At 40.0% G+C, this 21,433-nt stretch overlaps 1 protein-coding gene across 2 annotated transcripts in view; it reads left to right on the forward strand.

The window, feature by feature from the left end:
- The window catches only part of pabpc1l (poly(A) binding protein, cytoplasmic 1-like), a 144,592-nt gene that overhangs the window by 111,359 nt on the left and 11,800 nt on the right, over positions 1-21,433 (forward strand). The window lies entirely within an intron of this gene.

Below are 21,433 nucleotides of genomic sequence, written 5' to 3' on the forward strand. Positions count from 1 at the left end.
TAAATACACGCCAGATATAGACCTGTGAAAGGATTATTGATATCTTAAATACTGTTGCCATGGCAACGCATTAAACTTTAATATTCTTTTTGAATGCTTTTGAGGCTCTTAACATTCTTCAAATTGCATAAAACTCGACAGACACATTACATTTATTAGCTAGTAGACATGTGCAAAGTTTCAGAAACGGGCGTGGTGAGGGGCTCAGTAGCGCCACCTTTAGTCAAAAATGGGGTATTAGTTTTACCTACAGTAACAAAAAAAGGGAAGGAAAATTGTTCTCCTCGAGCCGGACAACTTTCTAATTTACACTCACTAGCTCGGATCAACAGGAAGTCAGATATTTTGGTTTGAATGTGATTTTCAGGAGAATTTTCTCCCTCCCTCTCTCTCTGTCTCTGCGTCTATGTGTGTGTGTGTGGGGTGAGGGGATTTTCTGTTGAGTGAAAATGCTTTTAAAATTGTTTTTCAAGGTTTTGGGGCCCTTAACGTGCTCGAAAACGCTTGAAACTTTGCACACAGGTCAGAACCCACAGCCATCAGGGCCGGGCTGAAGCTGGTACCCGGGCGTGGCAGGGGGGCTCAACAGCGCCCCCTTGAACGGGGTCCGACAATATAGTCCATATATCCAACACGCTTGCATGAATTAATATGGAACTCAGTACACATATAGATCTCATCGGGCCGAACATCTTTCCCCTGGTCAAGTTTTACGCCAGCCCAACAGGAAGTCGGCTATTATGGGTTGTTTGGAAAACGCTTGCTGTGGAATTTGAAGTACTCCTCCTAGGCAATTCATTCAATCATCGCCAAACTCGGTGTGCATGAAGTCAAGACATTGAGGATGCTAAATTGCGGACCGATTTTTGATATCTCGAACGGTTTGGCCGTGGAGAGGAAATGAATTTTCATGACTAAAAAATGACATATAAAGTGTGTTATAACTTACTTAGTTTTACCTACAGTTACAAAACTTGGTATTTATATTGTTCTCGTCAAGCCGAACAACTTTCTAATTTACAGTCATTATTTACGACCAACAGAAAGTCAGATATTGTAGTTTGAATGGATTTCCATTCTGTGTGTGTGTGTCTGTGTGGGGAGGGAGGGGGAAGGGATGGGGAGGGATGGCTGGTGTCTGTGTCTGTGTTTATGTGTGTGTGTGTGTGCGTGTGGCTGGCTGTCTCCTACTCTTTCCCCTCCCCTCGCTCCATCAATCTCTCTCTCTCTCTCTTGCTCAAGGAAAACATGATTCAAAATATGCATTGCCAGGATAGTGTACTGTTGTTTAAGGCATTTATTAGATCTAGGATCTCAGTTGAGTTGAAGTATTATAAGGAGATGCAAGATTTGGGAACCTTTATTTTGCAGTGGTGTTTCAATGAAGTTTGTTGTGCTGTGTTTGAGGTGGATTTAACTTTTAGCGTTTTGCTGTGTTGATTGTTGGTGAGATGATGCAATGATGGGGTTTTGTCACTGACCTAATAAAAGTGTGGGCTAAGAAAAAAAAAAATCTCTCTCTTTCAGAACAATATATTTGTTTTCCTTGGTCATTTTCTCTCTCTCTCTCTCTCTCTCTGAGCCAATATGGCAAGCCGTTTTAACATTTAATCATTTTAACCTACTAGTCTCTAATTTCTTGCTACTAGTACTTATTTTTTAGATACTAGTATCTATTCCATTAAGTACTAGTACTTATTCATTAGCGACTAGTGCTTAATCTTTAGTACTAGTGCCTATTCTTTAGATACTAGTGCTTATTCTTTAGACATTCTTTTGAATACGTATTAGAAGCTAATGAATAAGTACTGGTATCTATTTAATAGGTACTAGTATCTAAAAGGTCATTTTCTCTCTCTCTCTGAGCCAATATGGCAAGCCGTTTTAACATTTAATCATTTTAACCTACTAGTCTCTGTTTTCATGCTACTAGTACTTATTTTTTAGATACTAGTATCTATTCCATTAAGTACTAGTACTTATTCATTAGCGACTAGTGCTTATTCTTTAGGTACTAGTGCCTATTCTTTAGATACTAATGCTTATTCCTTAGGGACTAGTAGCTTTTAAAAGATACTAGTACTTATTCATTAGATACTATATTAGTATCTAAAAATCAGTCAAAAGACAGTCAAAGCAGGGTTACGTTTTTGCACTTCGTGCACAATAACCCTAAAGGCACCAGGGTGGCGGTGCCACCGGCTTTATATATATATATATATATATATATATATATATATATATACATAAATATAGCTGCGAGCAGCGATGAAGGGCCAAAGCCGGCGGTACCGCCACCCTGGTGCACCAGGGTTGCGGTGCCACCGGCTTGGGCCCGTAATCGCTGCTCGCAGCTATATTTATTATTATTATTTTACTACCTTTTGGGCACTTTTGGGGGCCTTAACGTGCTCAAAAACTTTTGAAACTTTGCACACGGGTCAGAACCCGCGGCCATCAAGGCCGGGCTGAAGCTGGTACCCGGGCGTGGCAGGGGGGCTCGACAGCGCCCCCTGGAACGCGGTCCGAAAACTTGGTCCATAAATCAAACACGCTTGCATGGAATAATATGAAACTCGGTACACTTATAGATCTCATCGGTTCATATATACTTCATGCTCTGATTTTTTACCCCAGCCCGACAGGATGTCGGCTATTTAGGGTTGTTTGGAAAACCCATGCTCAGGAATTCGAAATACTCCTCCTAGAGAATTCAAACACACGGCACGAAACTCGGTCAGCATGAAGTCAAGACACTGAGGATGAAAAATTGCCAGGGGATTTTTGATATCTCGAACGGTTTGGCCGTGGCGAGGAAACGAATTTATGGCGAGAAACAAGAAACAGGAAGTGTGTTATAACTTCTGCATACATTAGCTGATCTTGATGAAACTTCAGCAGTGTGTTCGTTGTAAGAGGCCGATCACATGGATGTGACTATTGTGAGTCAAAGTTATAGCGCCACCAACTGGCAGCAGGAAGTGTGTCACTTTCAAAATGCTTTGAAATCACCCTCTTATTTTTGCCCGATTTGCTTCAAACTTCATCTGTATAATGTAAACACACGGCAGATGTAGACCTGTGAAAGGATTGTTTAATATCTAAGATAATGTTGCCATGGCAACGTATCAAACTTTAATATTCTTTTTTGATGCTTTTGAGACTCTTAGCATGCTTGAAATTGCATGAAACTCGACAGACACATCTCATTTATTAGCTAGTAGACACGTGCAAAGTTTCAGAAACGGGCGTGGTGAGGGGCTCAGTAGCGCCACCTTTAGTCAAAAATGGGGTATTAGTTTTACCTACAGTAACAAAAATCGGTATGTATATTCGTCTCCTCGAGCCGGACAACTTTCTAATTGACAGTCATTAGCTCCGAACAACACAAAGTCAGATATTTTGGTTTGAATGTGATTTTCAGGAGAATTTTCTCCCTCCATCTCCCTCTGTCTCTGTGTGTGGGGGGTTTGGGGAATTTGACTATTATTTTAATGGTGTTCAAGGTTTCAGGGGCTTTTGGGGCCCTTAACGTGCTTGAAAACTCTTGAAACTCAACAGCGCCCCCTTGAACGGGGTCCCCAAAACTTGGTCCATAGATCAAACACGCTTGCATGAATTAATATGAAACTCAGTACACATATAGATCTCATCGGGCCGAACAACTTACCCTCGGTCAAGTTTTACGCCAGCCCAACAGGAAGTCGGCTATTATGAGTTGTTTGGAGAACGCTTGCTCAGGAATTTGAAGTACTTCTCCTAGAGATTGCATCCGTTTACCGCCAAACTCGGTCAGCTTGAGGTCAACACATTGAAGGTGCTAAATTGCGGACGGATTTTTGATATCTCGAACGGTTTGGCCGTGGCGAGGAAACGAATTTATGGCGAGAAAAGAGAAACACGAAGTGTTATAACTTCTGCATACATTAACTGATCTTGATGAAACTTCAGCAGTGTGTTCGTGGTAAGAGGCCAATCAGATGGATGTAACTATTGTGAGTCAACGTTATAGCGCCACCAACTGGCAGCAGGAAGTGTGTCACTTTCTAAATGCTTTTGACAAAAGTGGGGGGGTTAGTTTTATCTACAGTAACAAAACTCGATATGTATATTGTACTCTTCGAGCCGGACAACTTTCTAATTTACCGTAATTAGCTCGGATCAACAGGAAGTCAGATATTTTGGTCTGAATGTGGATTTTTGGCAAAATCAGCCTCTGATTTTTTTACCCACTCCTCTAAAGTGGTTTATTTAATTCCCACCAAACTTTTTCAACATGATGAAAATACACTAAAGAAGCTAAATTTTGAATGGCTATTGAATATCTCAAATTGTTTTGCTATGGCGAGGGATTAAAGTCATGTCAAAAAAGTAAACACTAAAAGCCTCATATCTTCTAAAAAATTAATTATACACCATTTATTTTTAGATAAAATTACACAAATATCAGAACTAAACCCATTTTATTCTTGTTTTCAATTTAAGAATAATGTACAAGTTTAAAAACAGCCAGAATGTGCTATTCAGTTAAAAAATAAATACATCAAGTAATACAAAGGGCTATACTGCCCTCTTGTGTCCAAAATGATATCAACTCAGTACATAAAACTTTTTTATCAGGTATGGCTATTGTAATTAAATATAAATATATTAGGTATGTGGCTGTGAGGATCTTTTCCCACCGGTTAATCGACGTTAGACACCAGCGAGGCCTTTTAAATCGCTAATATAAAAGTGAAAGTAAAGTAAGGACATCCGCACGGACATTTATAGTGGTGGCACTCGCAGGGCGCTCGAATGAATTTCTATGGAAGTAGAAATGAAAAAACGTTCGCTCTGTTCTGCTTGCTCGTCGCCATGGACGCGCACCGTTATGAATGCCAGTGCAGCCGCATACTTTTTAGTGTCACTTTAAAATTAGCACCATATCGGGGGCCGATTGTTTCCGGTTTTCAGGTAAAACACAACAACAAATGAGTAAATGACAGATTCGCTTAAATAGGCGCTTTTACACAAAATATTCCGTCATCATTTTTTTCAGTCAGCTCTTCACTCTCGTGATTAATGAATTTTGACTCCTGTTGCTGATCTTTGCTGCAACTTTCGTTCAGCTCACAATTTAGTAAGCAAACACGCTTCAAATGTGTTTTTATTTTATTTTTGTGTATACATATGTGTGTATATATATATATATATATATATATATATATATACATATATATATATATATATATATATATATATATATAGCTTATGTTTCAAATATGAGTTAATTAACAATCGTTGGAAAGAATGATACTTTTATACATATCACTAAACCGTCATTAGGTGTCGCCAGGCGACCGTCTTAATGAGCGAGTCATTGATTCATTCGTTCAAACGATTCGTTCGAACGGCTGAGTCATTCATGAATGAGACAGATTATGGATTGGTCGTTGAATCTTTGAGTCAACCGATTCGTTCAAAATGCTGAATCATTCAGTAATGAGAACGCGTTGCTGTGAGATGCTCGATGGTTCTGCTGTGATCTTTGTTTAACTATTTTCGCTGCTGAAACAGAAAAAAAAGTCAATATTGCATCTAAATGTGTGATTGTGTCTGTTACAGTGATTGTTTAACCCTTGTTAAAGTTTAGGCCTTGTCTTTTTGGATATATATCTTTTTATATATAAAAAAATAGCATACAACCCATATATTTTAAATGTATTGTTTGCTTTAAATGACATTGAGATTTGTATGTTTGGTAATTGAACCTGAATGAATTTTAAATGAATGTGCTATATTTCAGATCATATATTTGTTTTCCTTAAAATTTGAACTAACACTAACTTTATTCTCATCTGAATGATAGATTATTTATTTATGTATAAAATAAAAACACATTTGATTTTTCTTTTTTAATCAATGTAGAATGTGTAACTGAAAAAATAAACAGATTAGGGCTCTGTTCGAGGACAAGAAATGGAAACCAATGCAATATGATGAATGTCCAAAAGATTTTTTTGCTTTTAAACTATGTGTGTGTGTGTGTGTAAGAGATTTTGGTTGGGTGACAGTTGTAGTTTAGCAGTACAGTTTGACAAAAGCACAATGTTGTGTTTTATTGCGATTGTACACAAATATAAGTAAACACTTTGCAGTTTGAATAATGTCCTGTATGAACAAAAGGACGGAGTATGTTTTTATGTCTACATTGTTCAATCACGCCTCACACACACACACACACACACACAAACTATTTTTCTAATCAGATCAGGCAAATATTCTGTCTTGGCACACTTCATATAACTTTCAAACTTGTGTACTTATTTCATGTGTCCATTAAGTCCATGAGACCGTAGAGTGTCTCATTTTTCATTTTAGCTTTCAGAAGGTTGCTCACGCATACTTTGTGGTTGATATGTGCCCTCAATGCACACTTTTGCAGAGCCCACACCAATGCAAGCTCTACAGCACACATCTTCTCAAAGGTCAAAGCGGGGTTACGTTATTGCCCGTCATGCACAGTAACCCCAAAGGCACCGGGGTGGCGGTGCCACCGGCTTGTTTATATATATATATATATATATTAGACTTGTAGTCGAGACCGCCTAAACCGAGACCAAGACACTACCAAGACCAGATGGTATCGAGACCAAGACCAAGACAGACCAAGTCGAGACCGAGACCAAGTCGAGACCGGAGGGGAAAAAAACATTAGTGTTGAAGCTAAGCAATAACTTGTCAAATGTTGTTTTGCATTTGCCTGCCTATCTCTGCTGATTTCGAAGTCTCCAAATGAACCCATTCTGCAACTTTTAAATACATAATTATATTTTTAAAAACGAAATTGTCTCTATTTTCATGCTACTATTACTTATTTTTTAGATACTAATATCTATTCCAATAAGTACTAGTACTTATTCATTAGCGACTAGTGCTTATTCTTTAGTACTAGTGCCTATTCTTTAGATACTAGTGCTTATTCTTTAGATATTCTTCTGAATACATATTAGTAGCTAATGAATAAGTACTGGTATCTATTTAATAGGTACTAGTATCTAATGACTTAGTACTAGTATTTATTCAATAAATACTAGTACTATCTATTAATAGGTACTAGTATCTAAAAGGTCATTTTCTCTCTCTCTCTCTCTGAGCCAATATGGCAAGCCGTTTTAACATTTTATCATTTTAACCTACTAGTCTCTATTTTCATGCTACTAGTACTTAATGGAATAGATACTAGTATCTAAAAAATAAGTACTAGTACTTATTCATTAGCGACTAGTGCTTATTCTGTTTAGAATATTAAAAGTGCTTATTCAATTTTTATGCTTATTTATATTTTCAGAGCAGAAAATCCGATTTTTTCTGCTTATTCAATATTGCATCTAAAATGGAAGTGACTTGACGTGTGTGTGTGTGTGTGAGAGAGAGAGAGAGAGATTGTGTCTGTTACAGTGACAAGAGTTTAACCCTTTAAGGCCTTGTCTTTTTGGATATATATATTTTTTTTATTAAAAAAAAAGTGCATACAACCAATATATTTTAAATGTATTGTTTGCTTTAAATTAAATTAAGATTGTATGTTTGGTAATTGAACCTAAATAAATTTAAAATTAATGTTCTATATTTCAGATCAATATATTTGTTTTCCTTCATTTTAATCAACACTAACTTTATTCTCATCTGAATTATAAATAACTTATTTCTGTATAAAATAAAAAATCCCGAATAATCCAGACCAACCAGAGCGCACTATTTCTACAACATCATCAGTGCTGAAGCGGAACTACCAGAGCCGTTTGGCAGATAGCGAGCAGATATTTTGTGTCACGTCGTGCACAATAACCCTAAAGGCACCAGGGTGGCGGTGCCACCGGCTTTTTTTATATATATATATATATATATATATATATATATATATACATATATATAAATATAGCTGCGAGCAGCGATGAAGGGCCAAAGCCGGCGGCACCGCCACCCCGGTGCCTTTAGGTAACTAAAGGCACCGGGGTTGCGGTGCCACCGGCTTGGGCCCGTAATCGCTGCTCGCAGCTATATTTATATTTATTATTATTTTTACGACTATTCGGGCACTTTTGGGGGCCTTAGCGTGCTCAAAAACTCTTGAAACTTTGCACACGGGTCAGAACCCGCGGCCATCAGGGCCCGGCTGAAGAAGGTACCCGGGCGTGGCAGGGGGGCTCGACAGCGCCCCCTGGAACGGGGTCCGAAAACTTGGTCCATAAATCAAACACGCTTACATGTAATAATATGAAACTCGGTACACATATAGATGTCATCGGGCCGAAACACATTCGTGCTCTAAGTTTTACGCCAGCCCAACAGGAAGTCGGCTATTTAGGGTTGTTTGGAAACGCATGCCCCTGGAATTTGATATACTCCTCCTAGAGAATTCAACCAATCGCAACGAAACTCGGTCAGCATGATGTCAAGACATTGAGGATGAAAAATTGCCAGGGGATTTTTGATATCTTGAACGGTTTGGCCATGGCGAGGAAACGAATTTATGGCGAATAATGGAAACAGGAAGTGTGTTATAACTTCTGCATACATTAACTGATTTTGATGAAACTTCAACAGTGTGTTCGCTGTAAGAGGCCGATCACATGGATGTGACTATTGTGAGTCAAAGTTATAGCGCCACCAACTGGCAGCAGGAAGTGTCACTTTCAAAATGCTTTGAAATCACCCTCTTATTTTTATCCGATTTGCTTCAAACTTTGTGTATAATGTAGACACTCGCCAGATGTAGACCTGTGAAAGGATTATTGATGTCTTAGATACTGTTGCCATGGCAACGCATCAAACTTTAATATTCTTTTTGGATGCTTTTGAGACTCTTAGCATGCCTGAAATTGCTTAAAATTGCATGAAACTTGACAGACAGATCACATTTATTAGCCAGTAGACATGTGCAAAGTTTCAGAAACGGGCGTGGTGCAGGGACTCAGTAGCGCCACCTTTTGACAAAAGTGGGGGGGTTAGTTTTATAGTTTTACCTACAATCATAAAATTCGGTACGCATATTGTTCAGATCAAGCCGGATAACTTTCTAATTAACTGTCATTAGCTCAGACCAAGAGGAAGTCAGATATTTTGGTTTGAATATGGTCATTTTCTCTCTCTCTCTCTCTGAGCCAATATGGCAAGCCGTTTTAACATTTAATCATTTTAACCTACTAGTCTCTATTTTCATGCTTCTAGTACTTATTTTTTAGATACTAGTATCTATTCCATTAAGTACTAGTACTTATTCATTAGCGACTAGTGCTTATTCTTTAGTACTAGTGCCTATTCTTTAGATACTAGTGCTTATTCTTTAGATATTCTTTTGAATGCGTATTAGTAGCTAATGAATAAGTACTGGTATCTATTTAATAGGTACTAGTATCTAATGACTTAGTACTAGTATTTATTGAATAAATACTAGTATCTATTAATAGGTACTAGTATCTAAAAGGTCATTTTCTCTCTCTCTCTGAGCCAATATGGCAAGCCGTTTTAACATTTAATCATTTTAACCTACTAGTCTCTATTTTCATGCTACTAGTACTTATTTTTTAGATACTAGTATCTATTCCATTAAGTACTAGTACTTATTCATTAGCGACTAGTGCTTATTCTGTTTAGAATATTCAAAGTGCTTATTAGTTTAACCCTTTAAGGCCTTGTCTTTTTGGATATATATCTTTTTTTTATAATAAAAAAATGTGCATACAACCCATATATTTTAAATGTATTGTTTGCTTTAAATTAAATTAAGATTGTATGTTTGGTTTTTGAACCTAAATAAATTTAAAATTAATGTGCTATATTTCAGATCAATATATTTGTTTTCCTTCATTTTAATCAACACTAACTTTATTCTCATCTGAATTATAAATAACTTATTTCTGTATAAAATAAAAAATCCGAATAATCCAGACCAACCAGAGCACACTATTTCTACAACATCATCAGTGCTGAAGCGGAACTACCAGAGCCGATCGGCAGATAGCGAGCAGATATTTTGTGTCACGTTGTGCACAATAACCCTAAAGGCATCAGGGTGGCGGTGCCACCGGCTTTTTATATATATATATATATATATATATATATATATATATATATATAGCTGCGAGCAGCGATGAAGGGCCAAAGCCGGCGGCACCGCCACCCCGGTGCCTTTAGGTAACTAAAGGCACCGGGGTTGCGGTGCCACCGGCTTGGGCCCGTAATCGCTGCTCGCAGCTATATTTTATTATTATTATTATTATTTTACTACCTTTTGGGCACTTTTGGGGCCCTTAACGTGCTCAAAAACTCTTGAAACTTTGCACACGCAGGGCTCCAGACTAACTTTTTTTACTAGGAGCGCTGTTGCCCCTGACTGAATTTTAGGAGCACAAGCAGAAAATTTTGGGGCACACCTTAAATCAGCTTGCAATGCAATTATTCAAATTTCCCCCAAAATAACTGTAATACTGACAAATTCTTTAATAATAAAGAGACTTAACGTACAGATATACGATATGCAGTTTTATTTTAAGTTCACAGGGCTCCAGACTCAAATTTGAGGGCAGCATCACCTCAAATGAGAACTCACACTGAGTTCTACAAAAAGAAAAAAGAAAATTCTGGTAGCACTGGGGTTGACAATAAATCACTAAACTTAATTTAGGGTGTAGATGAAATTAACTTTAGTTATTATTATCATTCATAATGTCTTAATATTAATTAAAAAACAAAAGGAGTGAAAAAATGTATATTAAGGAGTGAACATAGCCAATAAACATCCTACAATGGTATTTTTTTTAAATAAGTGTTTAAATAAGAGTTTAAATAAGAGTTATCCAACATCTCAACATTTTTATTTTTTGGACAATCTTTGAAGGATGAACAAAAAAATGTGTTGGTCATCACATAAAAAATAAATTTAAAAAAGCATTTATATATGATATTATAGTTTTGAAGTGCTAGAAAAGATGTGTAGGCTGCGTCTGACTATTTCTGTCATCATATTTATGGTTAGAGTTACTTACTACATTAGCCTAAATCCATGGTGAATGTTGCTGATTTGTGGACTGAAAGCCTTCTATAAGTTTTTCTCCTGGTTTCCACGTCAGCACTATTTGATCTGATATGGTTTATAACAGAACTCTGCGCCGAATCGGAATGTTTCTAACTGGATCTCGTAGCGATGATGTTATTAATTCTGAGGCGAATTCAATGGATTTCGTCACTGGATCTCCTAGTAACAGTGTCGCGTGAGCGAGATCGGCCCGCGAGTCCGCGACTGGCAAGTTCGGGTCTCTATTTTACTGTCAATGGTTCGGGGCGCTGCTCCATTGAGGCTACATAAGAAAGGCTATGCGCTGCTCTGTCTATTATTGGTCCGGAATAATTAACGGTCCGTTAAGCATAAATGAGTAGCGTATTTTCGTTCCACTTTCATTTTGTTTGCATTCGCTGCTTGGTAACGAGTCGATAGATCGCTCATTGCTCAGACGCACATAGCAGCTTGTGATATTTGTCTCCGTCTCCTTCCTACAGACACGCGCGCTCACACTCACTCATTCCGGATTTATTGACGCGCCCCTTCCACGCTTAACCATGCGTTTAACGTGAGGCAAATTTACTGGTCGCACATGTGCGACTGGATGTAAAATTCAGTCGCACACTCTCAAATTTTAGTCGCAAAATGCGACCATTTGGTCGCAGTCTGGAGCCCTGACACGGGTCAGAACCCGCGGCCATCGGGGCCGGGCTGAAGATGGTACCCGGGCGTGGCAGGGGGGCTCGACAGCGCCTCCTGGAACGGGGTTTGAACACTTGGTCCATAATTCAAACACGCTTTCATGTAATAATATGAAACTCGGTACACTTATAGATCTCATCGGTTCATATATCCTTCATGCTCTTACTTTTTACCCCAGCCCAACAGGAAGTCGGCTATTTAGGGTTGTTTGGAAAACCCATGCTCAGGAATTCGAAATACTCCTCCTAGAGAATTCAAACACACGGCACGAAACTCGGGCAGCATGAAGTCAAGACATTGAGGATGAAAAATTGCCAGGGGATTTTTGATATCTCGAACGGTTTGGCCGTGGCGAGGAAACGAATTTATGGCGAATAATGGAAACAGGAAGTGTGTTATAACTTCTTCATACATTGACTGATCTTGATGAAACTTCAGCAGTGTGTTCGCTGTAAGAGGCCGATCACATGGATGTGACTATTGTGAGTCAAAGTTATAACGCCACCAACTGGCAGCAGGAAGTGTGTCACTTTTTTAAAATGCTTTTAACCCTCAGAGCCCGACGGCATCGTCCACGACGTCACACGGCACCTCCGATAAATATTTATATAATTTGATGAAAGTTTTATCGATTTTCTTATTTTTTTCCAGCAGAAAGCTAACGAGCTAGCCATCACAGGTGGTGTCTTTGGTGTCTTTCTAGCCTTTACAGAAGGTTTTCTATCCAGCCTGGAACTTGTGCATCCTTTCGGAGTTTTTCAGCAATAAATCCAAACGCTTATATCCAAGTATGAGCCTCTTGATGTCCATAATTTATAAATATTCCGTCATTTTTGCCGCTAGCTCGATGCAAGCTGCCATTTTGGATATCACGTGATGTTTTCACGTGATGGTTGTTGACCAATTACAGACTGATCCGTCGTAAACATTGGTGTGCGTCACGAACGCACGAACCAAGCTCTGATATTATTGTGGAGAGAGAGACGCACAAAGAGACGCGCGTTTCACAGAGAAACACAAAGAAAAATGGATGTAAATCAGCGCTGGCATTTTTTGATGCCATGCAGGATGATGGATTTTCAGGAGAACAGAGCTTTTTGACCGATGAGGAACTAGATTAGTGATGTGGCCCTCTTTGTGATTGCTGATAGGAACTGTTTTGGCTTGGCACCAGTGAATTTCATGAGGCCCAAAACGCCTGGAATTCTTTTGGAAAAATGTAAATAGTTTTGGTTCTGTACAAGTAATAATGTTTATTCCTGTGCTCCAGGACTCCAAAGACATGAACAAACTGTTTTCCAGAGGAAATTTGCTTAGCTTTTATTTATTTGTGTGTGTGATTTCAAAAAATATTTGAGTGATTCAATTTCCGATTTATTTTTTCATTTGTCTTTGTGGTCCCATAACTTATTTTACATTCAGGTGACATCAATGCAACACAAATATGCTAAAAGTTCAATTTGTCCTGAAAAAAAAGAGGTGTGTCAATTGTATGTGCACAAAAGGGTTGATGTTTTACAAGCTTTTTTAGTGAATAACACCAGACGGAAAATTTATTGTAAAAATACCCTTAGGTCTCTGAGGGTTAAATCACCCTCTTATTTTTACCCGATTTGCTTCAAACTTCACTACTATAATGTAAACACACGGCAGATGTAGACCTGTGAATGGATTCTTGATATCTTAGATAATGTTGCCATGGCAACGCATCACATTTTAATATTCTTTTTTTATGCTTTTGAGACTCTTAGCATGCCTGAAATTGCTTGAAATTGCATGAAACTTGACAGACAGATCACATTTATTAGCCAGTAGACATGTGCAAAGTTTCAGAAATGGGCGTGGTGCAGGGACTCAGTAGCGCCACCTTTTGACAAAAGTGGGGGGGTTAGTTTTATAGTTTTACCTACAATCATAAAAATCGGTACGTATATTGCTCGGATCAAGCCAAACAACTTTCTAATTTACAGTTATTAGTTCCGACCAACACGAAGTCAGATATTTTAGTTTGAATGAGGATGTTTTCAAGCATTTTCTCTCCCTCTGTCTCTCTCTGACCATTCTCTGTGTGTGTGTGTGTGTGTGTGTGTGTGTGTGTGTGTGTGTGTGTGTGTGTGTGTGTGTGTGTGTGTGTGTGTGTGTGTGTGTGTGTGTGTGTGTGTGTGTGTGTGTGTGTGTGTGTGTGTGTGTGTGTCTGTGTGGGGAGGGGGGAGGGGCTCTTCGAGTGATAGTTTAGTTTAAACACAAAATTATGCATAGGGCCATACTGCCCTCTTGTGTCCAAAATTATATTTATATATACATTATACATATATTTGGTATGTGACTGGGGACCGAGAGCTTTTAAATACGGATGTCCACACGGACATTGATAATGGCCACGTGCAGAGCGCTCGAGGGAATTCCTATGGAAGTAGGAATGAACTAAAAAAACGTTCGCTCTGTTCTGCTCGCTCATCGCCGTGGACGTGCACCGTTATGAATGCCCGTGCAGCCTTTAGTTTCATTTCAAAATTAGCGCCTTTTCTGGGGCCAATTGCTTGAATTGTGAGTTCAATAGCCTATTATTCTTCATGGAAACCACAACAACAAAAGAGTATAATGATTCTAATCGCGTTTGGTGTGAACGCAGCATAATGAACAAGCTGCCATGTCAAGATTGCAATGCTGGTGTGTGTGTGTGTGTGTGTGTGTGTGTGTGTGTGTGTGTGTGTGTGTGTGTGTGTGTGTGTGTGTGTGTGTGTGTGTGTGCGAGAGAGAGTGCGAGAGAGAGAGGGAGGGAGGGATCGCGGGCGCGATCGAACTGTGTGTGTGTTATGAATGCCCGTGCAGCCGTTAGTTTCATTTCAAAATTAGCACCTTTTCTGGGGCCGATTGCTTGAATTGTGAGTTCAATAGCCTATTATTCTTCATGGAAAACACTTCAACAAAAGAGTATAATGATTCTATTCGCGTTTGGTGTGAACGCAGCATAATGAACAGGCTGCGATGTCAAGATTGCAATGCTGGAGTGTGTGTGTGTGTGTGTGTGTGTGTGTGTGTGCGCGCGAGAGAGAGAGGGGGGGGGGGGGGGGCGGGCGCGATCGAACTGTGTGTGTGTGTGTGTGTGCGTGAGTGAGAGAGAGAGAGAGAGAGGGGGCGCGGGCGCGATCGAACTGTGTGTGTGAGTGAGAGGGAGAGAGAGAAAGATGTTACACATGGCGAAGCAGGTCAATACAACAAAGAACTAAAGCCCCGCCTCACCCAGTTCGGGTAACAGACCTAGTTGAAACAATCATGCATCTAGCTGGCAGAGTGCCAAAAGTTCGCCGGCGCCTTCAGCAAAGCCCTGAACACGGTCGAGCCGACGCGGGACTAATATCTGAGAGTGATAATAATGAAGCAACAATATGTGCCCTCGATGCGCACTTTTGCAGAGCCCACACTGATGCAAGCTCTACAGCACACTTCTTTTCGACAGTCAAAGCGGGATTACGTTTTTGCACGTTGTGCACAATAACCCTAAAGGCACCGGGGTGGCGGTGCCACCGGCTTCTTTTATATATATATATATATATATATATATATATATATTAGGGGTGTAACAATACATCGATATGGATCGATGCATCGATCAAACGTCTAACGATACGATGCATCGATACCACACCTAAAATATCGATGTACGGTACCTTTATTTTGACACACTCCACATCCTCACGTTACTTCTCTCCGCTGAAATAGACGCCTGACAAGATTGACTGAACCCTTTGTCACAAAAGCCGGTATTTTCCACTGTCATCTCGAGACTCGAGTTCATGTTTCACAGCAGAAACAACAAGCCCCGAAAAGTCTGTTTTAGCAAATCAGTGCGCAGTATTCAGGTCAGGTGACAAGGCTGTTTGTCACTTTGAAAAGACGCGCTAGCTGAGAGGAGTTTCGTCAAAGCTGACTAAAAGTGATCGAGGATGGATTTCAGCGAACTTGATGAAGCCGTGATATCTTCTTCGGGGCGTAAAAGTAAAATAAAAGCTGAAACTTTGTCACGGAAGCTAGCTAAAACAGCACGTTTAGTGGTGAGTGAAAAGCTCTCTGTATCGCGTGTACGTTAATCACAACAACAAAGTTTGACAGGCGTCTATGTCAGCTGAGGAGATTAACGTTACACAGATTAACCAAGTGTTTTATTATGTATCATAGCAAATACTTGGCTTTGTTTAACTCTAAAACATGAAATGTGGAGTTATCTGCTTTTGCCACACAATAAAAATATAAATCCTTTCAATGAACTTTAATATAACAGAATAGTTCAAAAACAGATAACTCCGTTCTTGTTCATTTTCATATATCGTGTTTTTTTTTTTACTTGTAACAAACAACTTGTAAATGTCCCAATTGGGAGAGGGTGTGCAATTTTAAAAGAGTTTAAATAAACTTTCTTGTTATATATTTTTGGATGTATTGTGAGTTAACTGGTTGTGTACACTTGACACATAATATCGATTAATCGATCGATATAGCCCTGAATCGAATCGAATCGTAATCGAATCGTAGAATTGTTTGAGGTATCGGCAAATATCGTATCGCTGGCTGAGAGAATCGATATCGTATCGTATCGTGATTAACTGTCCGATTTACACCCCTAATATATATATATATATATATATATATATATATATATATATATATATATATATATAAATATAGCTGCGAGCAGCGATGAAGGGCCAAAGCCGGCGGCACCGCCACCCCGGTGCCTTTAGGTAACTAAAGGCACCGGGGTTGCGGTGCCACCGGCTTGGGCCCGTAATCGCTGCTCGCAGCTATATTTTTTTTTTTTTTTACGACTATTCGGGCACTTTTGGGGCCCTTAACGTGCCCGAAAACTCTTGAAACTTTGCACACTGGTCAGAACCCGCGACCATCAGGGCCGGGCTGAAGCTGGTACCCGGGCGTGGCAGGGGGGCTCGACAGCGCCCCCTGGAACGGGGTCCAAAAACTTGGTCCGAATTCAAAGAAATGGCACAAAACTCGGTCAGCATGAAGTCAATACATTGAGGATGAAAAATTGACAGGGGATTTTTGATATCTCGAACGGTTTGGCCGTGGTGAGGAAACGAAATTATAGCGAGAAACGTGAAACAGGAAGTGTGTTATAACTTCTCCATGCATTAATTGATATTGATGAAACTTCAGCAGTGTGTTCGCTGTAAGAGGCCGATCACATGGATGTGACTATTGTGAGTCAAAGTTATAGCGCCACCAACTGGCAGCAGGAAGTGTCACTTTCAAAATGCTTTGAAATAACCCTCTTATTTTTACCCGATTTGCTTCAAACTTTGTGTATAATGTAAACACACGGCAGATGTAAACCTGTGAATGGATTCTTGATATATTTGATACTGTTGCCGTGGCAACGCATCAAACTTTAAAATTCTTTTAGGATGCTTTTGAGACTCTTAGCATGCTTGAAATTGCATGAAACTCGACAGACAGATCACATTTATTAGCCAGTAGACATGTGCTAGAAACGGACGTGGTGCAGGGGCTAAGTAGCGCCACATATTGACAAAAGTGAGAGGGTTAGTTTCATAGTTTTACATGCAATCATAAAACTCGGTAGGCATATTGTTCAGATCAAGCCGGACAACTTTCTAATTGACAGATTCTGGCTCCGAATAACAGGAAGTCAGATATTTTGGTTTGAATGTGGATGTTTTGGAGTAATCTCTCTCCCTCTCTCCCACTCTCTGCATACCTCTGTGTCTGTGGGGGGAGGGGGATGTGTCTGTTTGAGTGAGAAAGCTTTTAATTATTGTTGTTCAAGGTTTCGGGGGCTTTTGGGGCCCTTAACATCCTCTAAAACTCTTGAAACTTTGCACACGGGTCAGAACCCGCGGCCATCAGGGCCGGGCTGAAGCTGGTACCCGGGCGTGGCAGGGCGGCTCGACAGCGCCCCTTGGACTGGGATTCGAACATTTTTCCATAAGTCAAACACACTTGCATGTAATAATATGAAACTCGGTACACTTATAGATCTCTTTGGGTTGTTTTACGACAGCCCAACAGGAAGCCGGCTATTATGGTTTGTTTGGAAATGCATACCCCTGAAATTCGATTTAATTCTCCTTGGGAATTGATCGGATTCCAACCAATCTCGGTCAGCATGAAGTCAAGACATTGAGGATGCTAAATTCCAGACGGATTTTTGATATCTCGAACGGTTTGGCCGTGGCGAGGAAATTCATTTTATGACTAAAAAATGACACATAAAGTGTGTTATAACTTTGCTCGTTTTACCTACAGTTACAAAACTTGCCACGCATATTGTTTTCATCAAGCCGATCAATTTTCTAATTTAAAGTCATTAGCTCTGAGCAACAGAAAGTCAGATATTGTAGTTTGAATGGATTTCTTGTGCCCCCTGCCATTCTCTCTGTGTGTGTGTGTGGCTGGCTGTATGATTTTTCCTGCATTAAAGGATAAAGAAATATCTAAGTCCTTGTCTTTTTGCATAACAATTTTGTATTTTTTTAAATGACAAAATATGCATATAACCCCCATCTTTTAAATGTATAGTTTGCTTTAAATAAAAGTAAGATTGTATTGGTAATTGAAGCTGAATGAATTTAAAATTCATGTGCTATATTTCAATATATTTGTTTTCCTTTTGTAATTTTAAAACACTAACCTCATCCTCATCTGAATTACAAATATTTTTCTTTCTGTATAAAATAATACTCTGACTAAAAACACTTTTGATGTTTCTTTTTTAATCAATGTAGAATGTGTAACTTAAAAATAAACAGATTAGTGCTCTGAGGACAATCCTGTGTGGGGAGGTGGCAGGGGGATTTCTCTTTTGGGTGAGATTTAATTTAAATTATTGTTTTTCAAGGTAGCATTCTAATCAGGTAAAGCAAGTAATATTCTCTGTATCTTTACATAAATATACACATATATATATATATATGTGTGTGTGTGTGTGTGTGTGTGTGTATATATATATATATATATATACACTCACCGGCCACTTTATTAGGTACACCTGTCCAACTGCTCGTTAACACTTAATTTCTAAGCAGCCAATCACATGGCGGCAACTCAGTGCATTTAGGCATGTAGACATGGTCAAGACAATCTCCTGCAGTTCAAACCGAGCATCAGTATGGGGAAGAAAGGTGATTTGAGTGACTTTGAACGTGGCATGATTGTTGGTGCCAGAAGGGCTGGTCTGAGTATTTCAGAAACTGCTAATCTACTGGGATTTTCACGCACAACCATCTCTAGGGTTTACAGAGAATGGTCCGAAAAAGAAAAAACATCCAGTGAGCGGCAGTTCTGTGGGCGGAAATGCCTTGTTGATGCCAGAGGTCAGAGGAGAATGGCCAGACTGGTTCGAGCTGATAGAAGGGCAACAGTGACTGAAATAACCACTCGTTACAACCGAGGTATGCAGCAAAGCATTTGTGAAGCCACAACACGCACAACCTTGAGGCGGATGGGCTACAACAGCAGAAGACTCCACCGGGTACCACTCATCTCCACTACAAATAGGAAAAAGAGGCTACAATTTGCAAGAGCTCACCAAAATTGAACAGTTGAAGACTGGAAAAATGTTGCCTGGTCTGATGAGTCTCGATTTCTGTTGAGACATTCAGATGTTAGAGTCAGAATTTGGCGTAAACAGAATGAGAACATGGAACCATCATGCCTTGTTACCACTGTGCAGGCTGGTGGTGGTGGTGTAATGGTGTGGGGGATGTTTTCCTGGCACACTTTAGGCCCCTTAGTGCCAATTGGGCATCGTTTAAATGCCACGGCCTACCTGAGCATTGTTTCTGACCATGTCCATCCCTTTATGGCCACCATGTACCCATCCTCTGATGGCTACTTCCACCATGTCACAAAGCTCTAATCATTTCAAATTGGTTTCTTGAACATGACAATGAGTTCACTGTACTAAAATGGCCTCCACAGTCACCAGATCTCAACCCAATAGAGCATCTTTGGGATGTGGTGGAACGGGAGATTCGCATCATGGATGTGCAGCCGACAAATCTGCGGCAACTGTGTGATGCCATCATGTCAATATGGACCAAACTCCCTGAGGAATGCTTCCAGCACCTTGTTGAATCTATGCCACGAAGAATTGAGGCAGTTCTGAAGGCAAAAGGGGGGCCAACCCGTTACTAGCATGGGGTACCTAATAAAGTGGCGGGTGAGTGTATATGTGACCAGTTACGGAAACTAGGGACACAAGTCGTTCTGGAGCATTTTGAGTTATTCACAGATTCTGAAAGTGTGGTCTCCAAGCTTTCCAACGATGTGTAACACATGGAAATCTGATAATATTTGGAGAAGTTGTAGCCATTTGAAGTTAGGCACTCAAAAAAACTAAAAGTGGAGAAAACCGCCTCGAAAGATGTGCAGTTCTCACCTCTCTCTGCTGCTGGGAGTGACAATAGGGCTCATTTACATCTAATTTAGATAAGCCATACCCCCTGTAAAGCTCCCCCTGTGCTTTACAGCTTTTTTTTCTTTCCTGAGCTAGCTAATAACAATAGGTAGGTATGGGAAGGTCTAAACAGACTAAACATGAGATAACATGTACGTGTTCTTAGAATTAAAACAAAACGACAAACTTTAATGTTTAATGCAAACTCACCCCCAGGACCGGCGAATGCACTTCTGCCGCTCTAGGCGAAAAACAATTGTGCTGCCCCTCTATTTGCAACGTTTACCAGCAACAACACACAAAGACCAATATGCCATATACATATAACGCAAAACCAGCAACAACACACAAAGACCAATATGCCATATACATATAACGCAAAACCAGCAACAACACACAAAGACCAATAAGCCATAGGCCTACATATAACGCAAATAGTGCGCAACGTGCGTGTGCCCAAAATGTCAACAATATTAAAGTTTATGCAGGAGGTAAATGGCTGCTGGCATTTTTATTTAAGCAGTCATGACAGGAATTTTCCAAACAATCATATTTCCTCCTCAGATTACTGTTGCAAATCTCTTTACACCACTTTCTTATGTGCGTATACACACACAAATGAAATGTCCGCAAGCACATTATATCATCAGCAGGTTCAGCATCTTACATAACGACTAAGGAGCAAATAAAGCTTAACTTACGTTTCAGAAACGGGCACAGCAGGCCTTCATCGCAGCAAAGGTCTTAACTGCATCCTCTATTTCGATTCTCTGTGCCAGTTCATGTTCTATGGAGATTGTTGCCAGTCCATTAAGTCTGTTCCCTGTTCACAAAACGTTCCCCATTCAAAGCAATCGGGACGTCACATATGAAACAGTTAGCCACCGCTGTCAGCGAGCCGAGCCGCCGTATTCAAGCACCGAGGGCGCGCGCGCCGCGCCCATACCTCCGGTTCAGTTTCCCGAGCCCACAAAGTGCGGCGAAAACATTTTCGGTGTAACTGCCACGGTTCAGCTCGTCTGCGACAATCTTTGCGGCATCGATCTTCATTGAATTTTGATATCAGACAGAGCCAGCCGGCCAGAGTGCTGCATAATAAGTAGCCACGCTGTTGGGGGGCGGGGGCAAAAGCGCCGGCGGCTATTCAGTATGGAAATACACACAGACAATGACACGCCCCTACTGCATGCTAGAATCTCCGAAAAACAAGCCGATTTCAACCTCAAAATGTACGCTTTTAAATATAC

This window comes from Rhinichthys klamathensis, unplaced genomic scaffold, assembly GCF_029890125.1.
Source record: "Rhinichthys klamathensis goyatoka isolate OS25496 unplaced genomic scaffold, OSU_Roscu_1.1 h1tg000040l_1, whole genome shotgun sequence".
NCBI lineage: Eukaryota > Metazoa > Chordata > Actinopteri > Cypriniformes > Leuciscidae > Rhinichthys > Rhinichthys klamathensis.